Source organism: Natator depressus, chromosome 7, assembly GCF_965152275.1.
Source record: "Natator depressus isolate rNatDep1 chromosome 7, rNatDep2.hap1, whole genome shotgun sequence".
NCBI classification, from domain to species: domain Eukaryota; kingdom Metazoa; phylum Chordata; order Testudines; family Cheloniidae; genus Natator; species Natator depressus.
In genome coordinates this window covers 62,457,065-62,477,370 of record NC_134240.1, presented here as the reverse complement: position 1 = coordinate 62,477,370, position 20,306 = coordinate 62,457,065, and the positions used below count along the sequence as shown (strand labels likewise).

Genomic DNA, 20,306 nt, shown 5'->3' with positions numbered 1-20,306 from the left:
TGTAACTGTCTCCACCTCCAACAGCAAAAGGACTTGCCTGAAGGATCAGAACATACTCAAGGTGGGTGTGATTCCAGTGGTGTCCCACAGTGATCAGTTCATGATCCTATGCTATTTAACATTTTTAACCAATGACCTGGAAGAAAACATAAAATTGTCACTGGTAAAGTTTGCAGATGACACAAAAACCAAGTGAGTGATAAATAATGAAGACAGGTCACTGATTCAGAGCAATCTGGATCGCTTGGTAAACTGGGAGCCAACAAATAATATGCGTGCTAATATAGCTAAATGCAAACATATCTGGGAACAACCAATGTGGGTCATATTTACAGGATAGGGGCACGATCCTGGAAAACAGTGACTCTGAAAGTTTTGGGGGTCACAGTGGATAATCAAATGAACATGAGCTCCCAGTGTGACACTGTGGCCAAAAGAGCTAAATGAGATCCTGGAGTGGGGTGAATAAACCAGAGAATCTTGAGCAGGAGAGGAGAGGTTATTTAACCTCTGTCCTTGGCACTGGTGCACCACTGCTAGAATATTGAGTCCAGTTCTGGTGCCCACAGTTCAAGAAGAATATTGATAAATTGGAGAGGGTTCATAGAGGAGCCATAAGAATGACTAACAAATTAGAAAACACGCTTCATAGTGACAAACTCTAAGATCTCAATCTATTTAGCTTAACAAAGAAAAGGTTAAAGGGTGACTTGATTACAGTCTATCAGTATCTACATGGGCAACAAATATTTAATAATGGGCTCTTTAATTTAGCAGAGAAAGACAGAACGTGAGCCAATGGCTGGAAGTTGAAGCCACACAAATTCAAATAGGAAATAAAGCATAATTTTTTACAGTGAAAGTAACTGACCAGTGGAACAATTTACCAAGGATCTTGATGGATTGTCCATCACTAACCGTTTTTAAATCAAGATGGGATTTTTTTTCTGAAAGATCTACCCTAGGAATTATTTCGGGAAAGTTCTATGGACTATGCTATACAGAATGTCAGACTAGATGACCACAATGGTCCCTTCTGGCCTTGGAATCAAGGAGGCCTTTCCTAAAAATCATCCCCAGTAGATGGTTTTGACAAGCCTCATCTTCATACTGAAGATCCCATTGTGGGCAGAAACCAATGTGGTTGAGCAAAAACGTCTATCAACAGAGCTGCTCGGCAGATTATCCACTGTCTGGATGGATCTCTTGTTGAGAGTGGACAGAGTATCCAGAGAGAGAACCCCATAATTATAAATAACTATGCAATAAATATGGAATAGAAATGGCAACAGGGTCAAATGAATGATTTTCTTAGATTGTGTATGCCCTTTGGGAAAGAGACTGCATCATCTTCTGTGTCTAGAAAGCATTTAGCACAGCATCGGGTCTACCACTATATATCTTAATACTGCACATAATAACTATGAAGCAAGCATGCAGAAGCCTCTAAGCTCTACCAACAGTCCCTATTGCTATGTTTTTAAGCCAACATGGAAAATACCACAAAGATAGCAAGTAGAAAGGAGACAACTTGCCAACAACTCCTTCCACTTTGACAGGAACAAATGACAACCATTACAAACAATTTCTACAGAACGGCTGTAGGCCACACTTGAGAAAAGTGAGATGGTTATTGATCCAGCACCTGTTTGTTTGGTACCTCCTTTTTAGTTACCACTTACAGTGGACCCCCGCCACGTGGTCTGGTGCTTGACAAGAATCCTGCTCATTCTCTCTCACACAAACACTTGAGCGCTCAACTGACAATGTCACTCAGCATAATCTTTATCTTACAACTATCTTATAAAAAGCATTCATTGATGTTTTAGATGGTGAAGGAATTTAATCTTATCCTAAATTCCCCCACTTCATTTTGAGATGAGATACAGAGACAATGACAACTCTCAGAACAATCTTCCCAGTGACTATATTGTTGGTGCATCATATAAGGGGACTTACACAATGCAACCTGCAGGTACCTACTATATCTTGTGTCCCTGTCAAGATATAGAAGATCAGTGCTGTTTCCTCCACTCAAGAAGCTATCCTTCCTCCTCTGTGCCCAGATGTGAACAAAACAGTTCTGGATTGAAAAGGGCCTTTCGAATTTAGTTCAAGAGAAATTGAGAAAAGAAAAGTCCAGATCACTTTTGCGTAGCACATATAAAAGGGGATATCCAGCTTTGGAGGGAACATAATCAAGTGTTTGAAGAAATGTGTCTGGAAGACGCGCATTTGGTCAAAGAACAAGAATCTCCTGCTGAAATTAAAGGCTACCCTACAAAAGCAATATCCTGGTGAGTAGGTAGTTAGTAATTTTCACTATATATGTTATGCATGACAGACTGATTGTCGCTGCATGAGATGATTCCACCTTTCACAAAAAGATTACCATAAACTGCCATTCCTAGATAGTCCTGCCTATATATATTGGTGATGAGTACCGATTTTCGAGTCCCTCTGTTCTGAGCTACTCTAAGAAAATGCAGGACAAAGCTTTTTCTTACCCATTATTTTGGTTTGGAGTCCCCCTATAGTAGTGCAGACATCCAAACTTGTGAGTAAATTGTTAAATTAACTGTTTTCAGCTTGTTAGGTCTTGGAGACTTAATGGCTCAGGAGGTTGGTAACAAGGTGTATCAAATCCTTCATCTCTATGGTACATCGCCAGTTCAAATTCAGACCAAAATTGATAGCGACTTCAAGTCCTTACCACATGAACTGTGCTTGGCAGGCTACTGTATATGAAGTGAACTAGGTGGCTTAGCTAGATTTTCTCCTGTGAGAACTAGAGTATCTTATTCTAGTTCTTAGAGAACAACACTGGAGTACACACACACACTCACTCCTACAATAGGCAGTTCAAGAAAACTCAGACTTCATGGACATGACTACCTGACATACATCCATAGGCTGCCTCTGAGTAAGAGCTGAATTACATATGCAGGGCCTTCAGAAGCTCGTATTCTCAAAGCCCACATTGCATTTGTTCTTTAGAGAGAAAGAGAGTGCCCAGTATTGTCAATCCAGAGCCTTTTACACAAGTACTACTATACCTAGTACTACTTAAGTTTACATCTGAAATTAACGTCACACAATTACTGCTTCATTAACTAATAGGAGAAGGATGGATGGTTAAGTCCATTTGTTTGGGTTGGCATTGGAATCCTTTTTCCACCAAAAATAAATAAATAAATAAATAAAAACGCAATTACCAGGAATACAGTTATAGCTGATAGTTTCCACATATGCAAAAATACTTACATGATATATTTTTTCTCTAACAAAACATTACCATAACTTGTACCTCTGGTTACAGATATCCTTTTCTCGTTAAAATATGTTTAGTGAGAGTCTGAATTTGTACAGTGTAAACCTTTCTGAAATTAGGCTGCAAAGCGATGAATGTTTACATCTATTAGAAATGTGGCTTTCAAATTGTACATGTTCCTTTCTCTCTCTCTAGGCAGACTGAAGGTTTTTCATTTTGGGGTTTTTTGTTTCTTTAAGGAAGGTTTTAGTCTAGGTTGTGACTATTCAAGAGACACTGCCTGGCAAAACTCCAAATGAACTCAGAATTCTAGTTCTTGGGGCATGCATTAGAAATGTGTTCAAAGGGGTATGGAGTTTTGGTTTTGTTTAAAAACATTTTTAAAAGAGTATGTTTTAGTAGCTGCTGCACCCATTTCCCACAATAGTGATTTTCTTCCCCAACCACCACAGAGACACAAGTTTTACAAATGCCTCTCAGGGGGAGTGAGGGGGCGGGAAATGTACCAAATCCTCACATCTTGTTGATGCCCCATGATTACAAAGTGTCCAAGTCCAGTCACCTATAGCATTATTCAAAAATTTAACACAAGTATGTAGAGTGAAAAACAAAGCTATTACTCAGTGAATATGTATTACAATCAGCTGACCTGTGTTTGTGTCACCAGATAAGTGCTTACACACAGGTACAACCAACCAACTGAGCTCTTCTTCACTTAGAGGAAAAATAATTCTGGCAGTCAGGGGAAAGAGTACTATAGAGGGTTTTTTCTCCCCCCGCCCCTTGCCCTGGACTGTGGTATAGAAAAACAATGGCTTTTCTAAGGCACCGTGCAGACAAGGCAGCTCGGAAAAAAAAAACAACAGCCATGATTAATGACAACGGGCTAGAGGAGAGTTGGGACACAGCCGCCACATATATCATCCTTTCCCATCAGTCTCTGCTCCTCCTTGCCCCTCTTCCTGCTACCAGCAAGGCATTATAAAAATGTCTTATCTGCTTTTGACTTTTTTCTGAAACAGCAGCCCTGCCAGGAGAGAGAGAGAGACAAAGAGGCGATAGGGTGAACAAGAAAATGGCATGTAAAATAACTATAAGATATTCCAGGGGAAAATGTGCAGGCTGAAATCATTCAAGATTTCAGCAACTTGACTCTTCACATGCTGAAGCCACATTTTCAAGGTCTTATCTGCCATATGGTTCCCTGTTTGGATGATTTATTAGGTGTAGAAAGCACACTGATAAATTTTACTGCATTTCCCTGAATAGGCAACCTATGGTGTCAATAACAAAGCTCAGGCCGCTTTAATGAAAACTGTAAGCACCAAAGGGTAACCATTTATTTATGAGTCGCTATAGTATTACTAGGACAAAATTTATCTTCCCTTCTCACGCACTCTGCAGAAACCAAATCTGGTCAAAGAAACTGAGATCACATCCATATGTCAGTGACTTACTAACATCTCTCCTGCATGGGCTGGTGCTTATTTCTGAACAAACAAATTCTAATGACTAATTCTTATTTAAACAATTTTTTTTAAAAAATTCAATAACTTTATTAAGTTATAGTGGTGGCAATTCATACCTCTGCAAAGGTGAAAAGTTCCCTAGGAAAAAAGAAAATTAGGGTTAAGTTATTCCATTACATAGACCTAATTTTCTTTGTTAATTTTCAAATATTTAAAGGAAAAATTCCCTAAGACAATCATGTTAGTTGTTTGAGATTTAGCAGTAGATGAGTGGATTGTCAAAATCACTCGAGAGAGAGTCTGGAAAAAAAGCCATAAACAAATGACAGCTTGTAAAAAAGGTCTGATGCAAAAGCACTGTTTACTGTTCCATCAAAGGCTTCAGAAAGATTCATGGGCTGACATGTTGGCCTTAATTCAACAACCATAAAACTCTTAAAATATCTTATATGTAGGTTTCTGTACATGGATTTTTTTATGGCCTTCACATTTAGTTTAAAAGGAATGTGTATCAATTGATCTCCCCATTCATATGCTGAACTTCACTTATGTATTTTGCTCATAATTCAAAGGAACTTTACAGAATTTTTTTAACCATTTTTTTAGTTGCTATTGTCATAACCACCATTTGGAAGGCAAACTGAAGTCCTTTATTTTTCCTCCTGCATGTGAACTGGTTTGCTACTTTGGGCTGATCAAGAGTAGCAGGACTGCTGGAATTTTTTTCCTTCCTCTTCCCCCCATGCCCAACCTTTCCTTCCTTCTACAGTAAATAAATGGAGGAAATAAAATTAAATAATGAAGTCTTTAGTACAAGAGAGTACAAATATTCATGTGTATGTAGGTGTTTAAGTTTTGGGTCTTCCAATATCAAGTATCCAGTTAAACAGAAAGCTTTGCAGAAGTATTATCATCTGCATTAATTTCAATTCTACCACCACCGTCAATGAAAGATCAGTAAGACCAAAGACTAAAATGCCAAATGTTCAAAAGGTCATTGGAGCTGCTGGCTGCTGAGCACTTGTGAAAACCTTGCTACTTCATTCTGCCTAAACGGGAATTGCTCGATGGCAAATTCCCGAAAAATCTGGCCCTGAATGTCCACCTTTTAACTCAAATCCATAACATGTTATTGGTACATGTGTGTCCATTTTATTAGAACCATAAACCTGAGCACGGCAGCACCACTGAATAGTTCTAGTTACAAGTGACATACACTGCCTGGCAAAACTCCAAATGAACTCAGAATTCTAGTTCTTGGGGCATGCATTAGAAATGTGTTCAAAGGGGTATGGAGTTTTGGTTTTGTTTAAAAAAAATTGTTTAAAAAGCCTTCTACACTAGTTTTTAATCTTTTGTTAGCTTAGCCTCAGAATGGCTTTCCTTATAAGTGAAATGACTCATGGTCTCATGCTGGCCCTTCACATCTGTTTACGTCAAAGGCACCACCTACTGCATTATATGAGTCATCCCCATTTGGTTAGGCTGAACCCTAAAATTACCCGTGTGCTTCAAGTCAAATGTTGAAAACAAAAAATGTCAGGTAACTAGTAACCAATATTTTCTGCATTACAAAACACCCTCTCTCTTGCTAGCAAGAGCCTGCAGCAGCTTTAAAAACCAACAAAAACAAAAAATATTCAGTTGCTATACAGATTTTCTAATTCCACAACTATATAGTGAGACTACATCCATGCATGTTTGTGAAGCACTTTGAAATCCCAGATGGAAGGTATAAGTGCAAAGTGTATCATATATATTAAAATTAGGGTGCCCTCCGTTTATCTCAGTATAAAATAAAATACTGATTACATGTTATGCTTGGTTGTTTTGTCATTGTACAGAAAAAAAAGCCTGACCCTACCCTCACATTAGTATAAATGAGGAACTTTATCGTGAACGGAGATCTACCATTAAGGTGGTTCTGGAAAGCACACAATTGGATATACTGTTTTTATTATGACTGGATGGTAGTTACAAGCCACACCTGTACAGTGCGAGATCTGACACATGCTGTGAACAACTAAGTCCTGCTCATTCACATGCTGCCCATTTGAGAAGATATAAGTTGTTTGTGTATGCACACATTTGTGTGTCCTGCAAATGTAGTTCCTTAAATGTGACTGCTTCCCCTTTTCTCCACCCAGCATAGGTCTCCTGAGAATTACAGAAACTGATTTACGGAGCTGATTTATTTGTGAATGACATAACCTTCTGTCATAGCCTTTTAATAAGTCAGTTTTATGGGGTAAGAAATGAATGGACTGCAGCAATTTAAATCAACAATCATTTTTATTTGCCTTTCCACTGCCAATACTCCAAATTTTCCCCTTGATGGGGAAAATGCATGTCAAACTATTTTTAGACAAATAAATGCAAGGGCTGTAATACATGGGTTACAAGCGACATGCATAGTGCATTAGAAACATCACACGCTTTAAAGTACAAACTTTGTTTTGGTATTGTTTTCTTAAACGTACACCAAACCACACAGCCAATCCATTTCTTTTTATTATCGAGCCAAGGTTGTTACTTCAAAGTTGAAAGATTTGATTCCTAACCAACACAAAGTTTTAAAGAAAACTTTAGCCTGAACAGCTTTTACACCTGCCTTCTCCCCCACTGAAAGGAGATTAGAGCTAACATACGAGTAAACTCTATTAGACAGCTTCCTAGGGCTCAGGAAGCAATACTTGCCAGTTTCCAGCAGCCAATCTTCTCCTCCCAGGTGAATTACCAACTCTCACAATGTAGCTGCCACTGCACACCTAACTTGGGTCCTCCACATTGCACAATGCACATTACACCAACTATGTAGCATCACCTGAGAAATTTGGGAACTCTTTACCTAGCTGATGCCAAGGATCTGCCCTTTGTACTTTGAGCTCCTCCGTTTGCTTGGTGTACCCAATAAGTCTCTTATCCTACACTCAAGATGCAAGCATTTCAGACCAGGGACTGTCTTCTTGTTATGCATTTGTGTAGCACCTAGCACGACAGGCCCCAGACCTATTAGCACAATACAAATAATTGCAACATACCCGATCTTCTCCCAGTACTTCTAGATGTGGGTGCTCAACCTCTCGGAAAATAAAACAACATCCTTAGGTGCCAACTGTGATGCTGGCAGACCAGGTGCCAGTTCATGCCAAAGCCCCAGGTCAATTCACTTGTGTATTGGTGTAGATTAAAGTAATTGTTAAAGGTATAAAAGTGTATTTGGTGTTTAAACTTAAAGAAAATTAATGGGATGTTACATGCATTGTTTTCACTTATCTGTATCCTGTTATAATGGAGTAGTAAACATTTACAGTGTGTATACCCCTGCAACTAAATAACCCATCAAACGAAGTCGTCGTCTTGTGGAATGCAAACGAAGAACTTTAACAGAAAAGTGCTAATTTCAAAGAAAGTAGTCATTGTGTGTGATGATCAGAGATCAAAGACTCTAAATGCATTCCTCATCTCCATCATTAAAGGAAAAGCCCAAGTGGGTAGTGACCCTGTCAGCTTTTCTTCTCTGACAAGAGGCTATAAGTATGGATTCAAGGAAAGATCCTGCATCTCTGGACTGTTTGGATTCTAACAGGGCAGAATAGCTGAATGAGAAGATGGAGATCCCCAGAGTTAGTTATTCTGGGTAGCCCTCAGACTTTCTGAGCAACTGGAAGATTACTACATCTACGACCATTTGAAATTATAGACTGACTCTCCTGTACATATCTCTAACCTCTCAATACCTCTCACTTCCTTTTCTTAGCTAATAAATCTTTAGCTACCGCATCACTACATTTTTGGAGACTGGGGTTTGGACAAGGCCAACTGCTATTTTTTTCTCTCAATGTATTCAAACTTCTATGAGAGAACTGAAGATGACAAAGCAACTATATGCTGGTTTCCAGTGGTATCAGAGAGCTTTTAGGTTCTTCTGAAAAACCTATAAATTCTTGGTCCTGCATCGCATAAGTCCACCTGGAAACCTGTAGTTATATATTTGGACCTTTAAAATACAAGGATAATTCTGAGGGGAAGATCTCAGTCTTTCAAATAACCACCTTCTGTTTCTTTTTCTGCTTTCAATGTCCACTTAATACACAAATGCTTGAAATAATTTAGCCTATTACTACCCTTGAAATTCTACAAGAGTTTAAAATTTATTGTTATGGAAGTGTTTCCAACTTTAAAAAAAAAGACTAAGAAGATTCAGGATAGAAAAGTGTATTTCACTCTTTTTATGAGGCTGTTCTTGAGAGCTAAGCAATTTGTTGTAAAAGAACATAAAAATATTGAGAATGGAGAAAGTTATTCATTCCATATAAAGCCCTATCCCTCTCAATACTTCATTTCTCCAACTACAGCCCTTGACCGCTTCATAAATGACCCACATGGCAGCATGTGAACAGCTTTGTCCAGTAGGCTATTTCAAACATATTGAAGGTGTTTATGAGTAGTAGTTAGATTTCAGTTATATAGCAGCCAAGCTCTATACAAAATAGAACCTTATATCATAGGGCTTAATAGCAAAAGTTCATATATCTGAAGATCATACAACTCCACATAAAAGTCAAGTTGAGTGTAAGTTCATCAAAAAGTCATTTTTTTAAAAAGTGAAACGAATGTGGGTTAAGAATTTAATGAAAATTTAATTCCCAAGTTTTAGCTGAAACTAAACTGGCTTTTCAATAATTTAAGTATGAAATAGTATATATGGGGTGCTCATTCCTATTAATTTAAATTTATCATATGATAACTCAAGCATGGACGATAACTTTATCCTGGACTGAATAACTCAGAGTCCCAAGTGTTTATACCAGATACACTTTGGATCTGTAGTGTTTTCATTTCAGGCTATAGTTATTACCAAGCTAATAGGGAGTACACCCAGATTATTACTGTGCTGAAAAAAATTGAATAGTTACATTTTGAATTAACAGGAAGAAAATTTTAAACTAAAATCTGGCAAGTGGAAAACTTTAAAAAATTAAATCAAACCCCTCTCCTTGGTTTTGTATGACTATTTCTTCTCCTCACTCCCTCACCTCTTTTTTCCACATTTCTTTGCTTCAAAACTAAAACAGAAGATACTTTATTACAGAGAGAGTATCTCAAAAGCTGTCCATTCTGCTCCTCTTCTCTTCCAAATCTTGCTTCTTGCTCTTGTCATATGTTGCCATGACCCTGAAACCTCTGATCCAGGGATCCCGATTCTCACATTCCACTCAACTTGCTTGTCCAAAATATTGAACCTACAAATCATCTTCCTCACTTTCAGTTCTTTCCCTATCACTCTTCTTGTTGTTTCCCTGCACTGGCTTTTGGTCTCCTTCTACATCAGACTCAAACTCCTTTTACTGAGCTCCAATGCCCAACATAATTTATTCTCTTCCTGTAGCTCATCTGTAGTCTACTCCTTTTCCTAGGTGTATCCATCCCCACCCTGCTTTCTCAAAGCACCTTGCTACTCCTTTCTGCCAGTGATTCCGTGGCTGGTCTCATACTGCTCTTAATGCATAGGTACCCCTGGCTTTATACCCTATGCAACTTCATTTTCCTCCTTGCATTTCCTTCTAAAAATATCACATAGCTAGACATTTGATATGGGGTCTCTACTTTAGCACCTGCCACTCCTATCCCCAGGCCCAATTTTCTCCCTTGATTAATTAACAACTTTCTGGACACCCCTGTTCACCACTGTTCCCTCTAAGCTGTGTGCATGTGCGCGCGCAGAGATTCTAAACCCCGCACACACGGGGAAACCCTGCGCACACACATTTCTCTTGTGTCCTGACTGCACATCGGTTGGGATGCCCGCTCACCATCACCGCCAAAGTCTCGGGGCTGGCGTGGCGGCGCTTCCTGGGGCAGCTCCCAGTGGTGCACCCACCTGCCAGCAGGAGCCTGCAGTGCACACAGTTCCTTCCTGCCCAGAGTTGCAGCGGCAGGGCTTGCAGGTTACCCCCCCTCAACCTGACCCAATCAGATCCAACCCCAAGAGCCAGAGGGACCTGCTGGTTCTTAGGGTCTCTGCGTGTTGCCTGCACCTGCAAGCCCTGCTCCGGCAGCTCCCATTGTCACTTTTCCCGGCCAATGGGAGCCACTGAGCTCGCGCTTGTGATGGGCAGAGCACATGGAGAGTGGAGACCCCCCCCCCCTCGCCACTCTGACCCTAACAGCTAGAGACCACCCAGCAGGGCTGGTGAGTGCAGCCAGGGTGTGGAGGAGTGTGTGTTTGGGAGCCGTGTGGGGGATTCTGAGCTGTGAGGGTGCGGAGGGTGCTAGGCAGCGGGGGAGGTTTGTGTGTGTCAGGGCACTGGGGGTCTGTGTGGGGCATTGTTTAGTTATGGTGGTGGGGCTGTGGGGAAGGGCACTTTGAGGGAGGAAGGAGAAATCTGTGTGTATTGGGAAGCTAGCAAGTGGTAGGTTCTGGGCAGCTGTAGTGGGGCTGTGAAGGCAGTGGGCAGGGGTGGTGGTGTGCACAGTACTCTGCATTTGTGTCAAGTGTGGGGGGGGGCGCGCCTCTGGGCATAGTGGGTTCAGGCCAGGGGATCTGTGTGGCTCTCTTCTCTTCCCCCTTCCCCCCCCCCCCATTCACCCAATGTGTCCTGATATTTCACTCTTGCAATCTGGTCACCCTGATCGGAGCGATGCACAAACTTCCGGTATCCTGATCTGAATGATCTCCCATTTGCCCTTCTGTCGAGTCATGCTGTTAAGCGCATTGAAATAGTAGCCATATTATAAAAGTATTAATTTTAAATAAACCAATCTGGTAAAAGATCAATCCCAAAATGTCACTGTCTAGAGGTCTAAAGCATAAAAGAACAGCGACTTCATTTAAATCTGGATGGCTGGATGAGACTAGAGAGACGGTTACACCGAAGTCACATAGTGTAATGCCTGTTAAACTTCGTGAAATAGTCACATATGATGAGGACAACAGAGTGGTTTGTGTACATTGTCGAGATGCCAGAGCTCCGAGAGAATTTTCAAGAGGAAGAATGTGGAATGATGTATGGAAGTTGGATTTCTTAAAGCGTCATCTGTCAAACAAGTCTCATATAGATGGTGTAACAAGACTTAGAAACAAAAACCCTTCCTTACAGAGCGGATTGCTGAGTATGATTCTTGAAAATCCAGCTGAGAAGCAGAGGCGGCAAATTAATCTTGAACGCAAGCATTCAAACCCAGAAGAAATCAAGGTACTTATTGACAATGTGTTGTTGGCTATTAAAATGAAAAGCTCAGTGCTTTCTGTTCAGGATATTAATGACCATATGGAAAAGTATGTGCGCATACCAGCGAGCTGGAGAAGTAAAAATTATGCTTTTGAATTTCTTGAAATTATCAACTGCATTATCCAAAATGACCTCATGCATGAAATAGCATTGGCAATGTTTCATACTCTAGCTGTTGATGAAAGCACTGATATATCATTTAACAGATAGTTGATACTCTACTTTAAATATAGATCCATAAATTCTGCAGACTATAAAACTTTGTTTGGTGGATTATTGCAAGAATGTGATGCTGTTTCAACAGTGTCTGCAATCAAAGAGTTTTACAAAAAACACCAACTTGATCTAATGAAAATGGTGATATTCACATCTGATGGTGCCTCCGTGATGTGGGGCAAACTCAATGGCGTTGCAGCTCAGCTGAAACGTGATATTCCACACTTAGTCCAGCAACATTGCACTGCACAACGGGAAGACTTGCGGATTTCCGATGCATGGAAAGCGGTCAAGCTGATAAGAGACATCGAAACCTTAATGAGAACTGTCTTCACGGTGTTCTGTTGGTCATCCAGGAGAAAATGCAAATTTCAGGAAATAGTGGATGCTTCTGAATGCAAGTCAGCGGCTTTCAGGCCACTCAGTGAAGTGCACTGGTTATCTAGGCACTTTGCACTTCGAGCAATTGTTCGCAACTATAATTCTCTTCTGGAATATTTTGAGCAAGACAAAGATACTGATCCAGTTTCTAAATACTGCCACAAAAAGCTGAATACCATGGAATACCGAATAACATTAGAAGTTTTGAATGATGTTTTGTCAGAGCTGGCTTCACTATCCACGCTGCTCCAGAAACAGGGCCTTACACCTCTTGAAGCATTTCACCTTGCCCAAGGTAAACTGAACAAGATCAGAAGACAGTACCTTGGAGGTTCAGTCTTATGGAGTGACAAAGTTAAGGCTCTCTTAGATATGAACTCTCAAGAAAATAATGAAATTGATACCAGTTCCATAATAATTTTCATAAACATCTTATGTGCACATTTGGCAGACAGGTTTCCAGAGGATGAAGTCCAGGAGTGGTCCGCTTTTGATTGTTCACCAATAGTTAAGTGAGACTTCAATTTTGGAATTCATCAGTTCAAATCCCTATGTTCAAAGTACAAAGACTTTCTTGCTGAAGAGATAGTTATAGTCAGTCAGTACAATGACTTCAAGTTTGCAGTAGCTGAAAGAATCAAAAGCCAATTGGTTTTAAGTTTCCCGGATATGGTGACATTTGCTCACCAGAACGAACCGTTTCAGGATCTTGCAAAGTTGATGGATATTGGAGTAACATTCCTACCATCAAGTGCAGACTGTGAGCGTGGCTTTAGCTTAATGAACACTCTAAAAAACAAACTACAGAATCGTTTACAAGTAGATCATTTGGACATGCTGATGTGTATTAAGAGTTACCAGCTGGACAGAGGACTGATAGATCTGGACAGTTTATATTGAAGGGGCAAATGAAAAAGATTGTAGGAAAAAACAGTAAGGTTAGTTTAGCAGTCTGACATTTCGACCAATAAGGAAATTAAAATGCATTTGTAATTACATATCTTATTCTTGGCTGATAATCATTTATTGATTTTTTTAGGAAAATTTTAAATTTAGAAAAACACAAACTTGTGTTTTTTTTTTTTTTTTTTTTTTTTTTTTTTTTACTTACGATGTCTCTATCTGAAAACCCATATAAACTGGCACAAATTGCAAATTAAAACTTTTTAAATATATAAGCATTTTACTCACTTGGGTGCATTTGCCTCATGGAGCACAAATTTGAACTCTGCTTCAAAAATTTGAAGACATTTTTTGCGCACACAGCCTGTCAAAAATTAGAGGGAACATTGCTGTTCACCCAAAAATATATGTAATGGAGCCACTCCTATGTAGTGGAATAACCTGAAATGGAAATTTGGGTGGGCCACAACTTAGGGTGGATGGGCAACGTCCAATACATGAAGCTCCTGCTTGCAGAGTGCACGGTTCCAAAAAAATCCCGACCATTAATAAATTTACTTAAACTTGGCATTGACACAGCCTTGAATTGCGTGGTCCCAGGCGCCTACCGGATGGGTCAGCCTCAGCCCACCTGCCTCTATAGCAAGCTAAAAGAGCGAACAAAACAAGTATGTAACAAACATATTGTGATTTTTATATTGTTATAACATCTCTCCTCTTTGTTGTCTGAATTTTACATAAAGCTCATTTGGATAGGGACATGTCTAATTTTTTCCTGTAGAGATACACATCTACAGCATGCCTCTGTGTAAATAATTACAATTGGGAGGGAGCTGGGATAGTCCTGATTAAACACAAGTATAGGACTATTATTCTGTGAGCAGAGGCCTGCTGACATGTAGGCAAGGAAATAAATGAGAGAGGTGGTCTTATTTTTTTTAAACATCTCACCATCCCCAAAAACAAAATCCCATTTCCTACCCAGTAGCTTCCCAGCTCCATTTTCTTCTCTCTCTCTCTTTGTTTACACGGACAGTTTATTTCTGTGTGTATTTTGGAGTTTTTCTCTTGCTACTAAAGGGAATATAAAGCAGAGTTTCTGTCTTTGTTTTTGGAACACAGCCTAAAAATGTGAGTATAAGAAGCAGTGAGGAGTTACATTAGCTGTGAAACGGTGCTACACTTTTTCAGGTTTTTTAATGACCGTGATGTGGTCACTATTGGTTTTTCTTCACCCCTTTAAACTTTTTTTAAAAAACCTAAAGGCTGAAGTACTTTTGTTCTACTCTAAACTGGGTTTTGGTTGTGCACTTTATAGCGATATATTTCATGCTAAGACTTGGTGTGATCTTAGACTCCAAACCACAGTAGTCAACTGGGGAAAGTGGGTTATATATATATTCCCAGTACTCCAGACAGTAAAGCAGCTCCTTGTGCACTGATTGGTTAATGGGTGTCAGGCAGCTTAGTGATTTGCCTACTGTACAGTTATTGAAAAATAACTCTACAACAATTATGCAAAACTGAGGCTGAATTAGATTGCAGAGAATGGCATAAATGGGGAGAGAAAGCTATACTATACATCAGTATCTCTGAACTCTGGCTAATACAGTTCAGTATTATTCTGATTTAAATCTTGAGTTGAAGTGAGCCGAATGGCCTAAACACCAACAGGGCCTATATACCACCTTGGAGTTCTGCTATATACAACACCATGTAATTTCACAAAATCAACTAATATATGTGCACATGGCAGCACAGTAGTAGAAAGTACAAGATACATGATGGAATGTACAATTTATGTTTAGTTGCTTTTAAGTATGTAATATAAGCAATATATTGTCCTATTACATTATTCTACTATCACTTTTTTGGAGAATACTTTGAAGATATAGATCACTGTGTACAACAGTAGTGTTGATAGCGGTAATCACTAAATGAGCATTATGAGGGCCAAATGAAGTTTTTTCCGTTCTTCATTTGGTTTTTGTGGTCTGATATTCACCAAGAGTTTGACCACAACTCTTTGGCATACATTTGAAGGGACAGATGTGCCTTTCAGTAGTGGTTGCCACCACTAGCTACCCTCACTAGGTTTAGCATGCCAGCTGAGGCAAGGTCTCACAGTACAGCGCTATGGTGCACAGGCAGCTTCTTGGAGCCAGTACTTAGAGTTGAGTGAGCTGCTAGGACCAATAGCAAGCACCCCACCCATTATGGGTATGTTTGTCTATTATGCAGAGCTACTATGCTGAGCAGCTGCCGAAGAGCTCGACTGGCTGCCAAAGAACGCACCAAGCAAAGAAAGTAAACAGGTAGGCCAGTAGGCCTTAAACCAAGCAAGAGAAAGCTTGCTCACTCTGAGCAGAGGTGAGGTGAAAACCAGGCAGCCCAACATGAAATCCCATAGAGGCTGTAACTCCATCATTTACATGTGGGGCCAGAATGACACTAACACCAGAGGGAGCCAAGACTGCAGGGGATCAAGAAGTTATGGCTGGAGCAGCTGAAATTCTCACAGACACTAAAGGTGCAGCAAGCAGAGGGGACTCTATGGAGAGAGGAGGAGTGGAGGGGCACAACACAGAAGGCTGCCAAGGAGCCCAAAGATGGAGGGGTAGAAGAAATACCAAAAGCAGCAGAACTTGTCAAAACAAGGTCTGGCCTGGGCCCTTAGGCCGAAGGGCTCCTTGATCTTATGGAGCTGCTTCTGAGCAGATTAAAGTTGTGGAGCAGAGCTGCAAACTGAGGCAGACTGCAGAGACTAATCAAGTAGGTGGGTAGGTTGTAATGCTCATGGATTCCCAACCAGTCAAGCATCCAGCTCCAGGCTTGGAAGAAAAGTGAAGACTGGACATCCCTGAGAGCTGCAAACATCCACATTGACCTGCACGGAGACTCCTTCCCTCACAGCTCTCAAATTATGTATCTGATATTTCTGAGATAAATTTGACCACTTGTCCTCAGTTTCAGAAGATGGGTGTGAAATTACCAAGGAGAACTAGTTCTCCCTGATACTTTCCCTCCCAGCCTTCCACCCACAAACCCCCACAGCATGAAACTGAGCTTTCTTATTGCTTCCATCCTTTTCGCTCTTCTTTTTTTTTTTTTTTGGGGGGGGGGGGGGGGGCTCCTCTTTCTTCTTCAATGTTCCTGATAGGCAGAGAGGCAGGTACAGAAGGGAAGAGAGAACAGGAGAACATAGCTAAGACTTGAGAGTTGGGGCTGCAAAGACAACTGTAAGGGATGGAATCCTATAAAGGCTTATATCAGTGTTTCCAAAATGGTGGATTCCACCCATCAGTGAGTCGTGGGAAGGGTCCAAGTGGGTCACCACATTTCAAGTCACCCCTACAGTGCCTGCCACTGGCCCCAGTGTGTGTGTGCACATGTGTCCATCCCAGAAATGCTTCCCCACACACGCTGTTTCACTGAGCTGGGGCAACAGCATGAGGAACCGGATCTGGGCAGTAGAGGGAAGAGGAAGGCAGTGGAGAGGCAAGGGAATGGAGCATTGAGGAAGGGAAGGGGGAACTGAGGGCCCCCCCCACACTTTAAATGGTGCTCCAGAGCCCTGTAAACAGCTTCTAAGCAGGCAGACTATCTTCTCTGAAGGTTCTCTCCTAATAAAGCTACCAAAAAAAAAAAATCTGTAGTGACATAGGAACCTAAATGTCATTGTCTGGGCTTAAGTGCCTAACTCCCTTTTGAAAATAAAACAAGCTCTTAGGTAGATTAGGCTTTGCAACATGGAGCGCAGCAATGCCTAACTACCCTTTCAAAAATCTGGCCAAGAGAGACCTTGAAGAACAATCATTGGCTTAATTATGTCGTCATCAAGTTCTTTACAATATTTTCATGGAGACAAGCAACAAACAGATTTCCAGCCCTTGATATTTCATACCTCTTCACCGGACAAAACACTGCTAATTTAAAGAAATAAACCTTTGAAAAAAATAATATTCTATAATGCAAGGTGGTCGTCAGATCTGTGAGATTATACTAACTGAGCTGCAGGAAGAATATACTACTAAAGAGATGCTGGGTGGAGAATCTCTAGAGCAAATGCTCCACAGCATGAAATCCCATTAGATTCTGGAGGTGTTCAAGTGTTTGGGGGATTTTCAGGTAAAATTGGCAGGTTTACACCCCCATGGCAACTCCAATAAAGTCAGCTGAATTGTATGGGGATATATGTTGACCCAGTCTCACCAAAGATAACTGAGCAGAATGCAGCCCCATTTAAAGAGAAGAATGATTCAATAGAAGTTATTGTGAGAGTATGCCAGTGGTCCCAGGTGCTTCCCATGTTTTTCTGTCAGCAGAATAACAGAGCTGATGACTTCCTGTGCTTGCCAGGCTGAAAGCCTCAGCACAGCACCCAGACACTCTCCACTCACAATAGACTTACTGGCTGAGGGTCAGCACAGCTCACATTGCACACTGGTCACTCAGAACAGTGTCGTGCCCAGTATCAGCTGAAGAGAAGCAACTCAGCAGCTGGCAGAGGAAAGGGAGACCTGCAGAGAACATGGAGCCTGAAAGCAAATTCTTTGATGTAAGAGTGGTTTCTAGTGAGCCTCTAAGGAGAAGAATTTAAGAGTTGAAGTTAGGTACTAAATTATCAGACAATGAAAAGTCACGAGAAGCATTTCATTTTCAGCGACTGTGTAGAGATGATGTTTTCCCCATTATAATGCAAATACTTTAAACTAGATTTATAACAATTCAGTTGTACCAAAAGCCATATCTAAAACTAGTGAACCCCAGGCACTTGTGGCTAATTATTTGTTATTTCAAGGAAGCATGTTCAGTCAAAAGCTGAGTTTTTCTATTACTTTCTGTACTAGTACAACGGTTATTTCTTATTTCATTAACTTATGTTGCAGCTTTTTTGTGTACATCTGAACAATTTTCAAAATCTTGCTACAAACAATATTTTAGGATACTGATAGGTTAGGTCACTAATATCAGATCTATGCATTATTATAAATGCAGCATGACATTTCACAAAGGACACCATCTGTGTGTATTAAAATCAAGGCACAGCATCATCACAGAATTAATAGGATTCAAAGAAACTCCTAATGATCAAAAATACATTTTTAACCTTTATGCCATCATATCCTTTTTATGAAATCTTTTGCACAACCATTTCTCAGTCGCTTCAGATCAAAGCACTTCCTGTCTTAATAGAGAAACTTTAACAATGGTAACTTTATATGGAGAGCAAGTTTTTTCCCCCATAAGGATTTCATTTTATCCTTTTACAAAGTGACTTGTGTGCATTGTTCAACTTTATTTCTTTTAGATGCAAGCATACTGTATCTAATTTGAGAAGAGAGTCCCAGTCACCTTATAATTCCTGTTAGGAAATATATGATCTTATTGACTCTCAACATAATTCAGTACTCTACAGTCACATGTATTAAACCAGATTTTTGAGTGCATAAAACTGCATATAATCAAGCTTTCTAATGATATCTGTAAACATTATATGTGTTTCACATTTCAAATCAGAGACGAGTGAATATCAAGTATCAAAACTCTAACAGTGAAGAACTTCACTACGTGGTTTTTCATATTTGACCATTTCTGCAATAACTGAAGCACACTGGTATGTATGATATTCCATCATAAATTACTTGAAATACATGCTACGTTAGTGGTTTGTTCTAAAAGCTTCCCTGTGTAGAAGGTGAACCATAATTCTCCTTAGTAATTTCCCTGCCATCCTGCCAAACTGAGGACAAGTGGTCAAATTTATTTAAGGACCAGCATCGCTACAAATACTTGAATGTGTTGTTCAAGAATTGCACATAGATATTCTTTTGCATAGCTATTGCTGTTCCAAAACCAAAAGGAGAAAAAGAGCAGTCATTCAATGTAAAAATATGGATTTGCATTTTCAGGGATGTTTGAAAATGTATTACTTATAATTAGCAAAACAAGCATAGTCCTTGTGACAGCTTCATTTGACAAACCTTTGAATGTTTGACAAGAAAAGGTCATGTTTTGTAAAATCCTCAAAAGGTCATTCAATAACAAATCACATGAATGAAATCACAAAGGTTCAGTGGGGTTAACAGAAACACCACAGGCATTAAAGTGTGTTTTCAAGGTAAACAAGGTAAGAGAAAAACAGTCTCTGTCTCAGTATTGGAGAGGGGAAAACAAGCAATGTCTCATTTGCCAAACACTGTAATTTTAAGACATTTTCTCTGTACTGGGTGATTTAACACTAAGTATTATTTCTCATGTTCAACACATTTAGGGAAGGATTAACAGAGAACAAGAGATGAAACATTTAAACTCTTCAAAGGTCTAGGTTGACCTTATTTTTTCCCCTCAACTTGTGACTAGACACTTTTAAAAAAAAAAAATTAAACAATGCTCATGTCAACTAAATCTCAATCTTCAATCTCAAAACTTCACTGCTTGAAACTCTGCCAGCTTTTCAGCTAAACACTTTGACCTGCTCGTGACCTCTCATTTCCAGGTCTATTTTCTTCTTTACCAAGAGCACACAACATTTTTCACAGGCAGGAACAAAGCATTGTTTATATAGGGTAATTTAACCACAGGATCAGTGCAGGGAGAAGTGTGATGTATTTGATCCACAGGTCAGGGAAAGAAGCATTGCTCACCAGTGCTAAAGACAAGCCTATTGAATAGTTTTCCTGGGGCAACCCAACTAACCGGGGCACCTTTTCACATATAGGCACAGAAGAGAAGCACTGAGGAATGACATTGTGTCTCACTCTCCCCAGGATGTCGGAGCTTTGGCCTGTTACAAGCCTAACGTTTTCAAGTCCCATTGTGCTGCAAAAA

At 40.1% G+C, this 20,306-nt stretch overlaps 1 protein-coding gene and 1 pseudogene across 1 annotated transcript in view; one reads left to right on the top strand and one right to left on the bottom strand.

Annotated features, from left to right (window-relative positions):
- LRMDA (leucine rich melanocyte differentiation associated) overlaps positions 1–20,306 on the bottom strand; it is a 937,287-nt gene that overhangs the window by 785,282 nt on the left and 131,699 nt on the right. The gene's annotated exons all lie outside the window — the stretch shown is intronic.
- LOC141991279 (E3 SUMO-protein ligase KIAA1586-like) lies at positions 11,529–13,472 on the top strand (annotated as a pseudogene).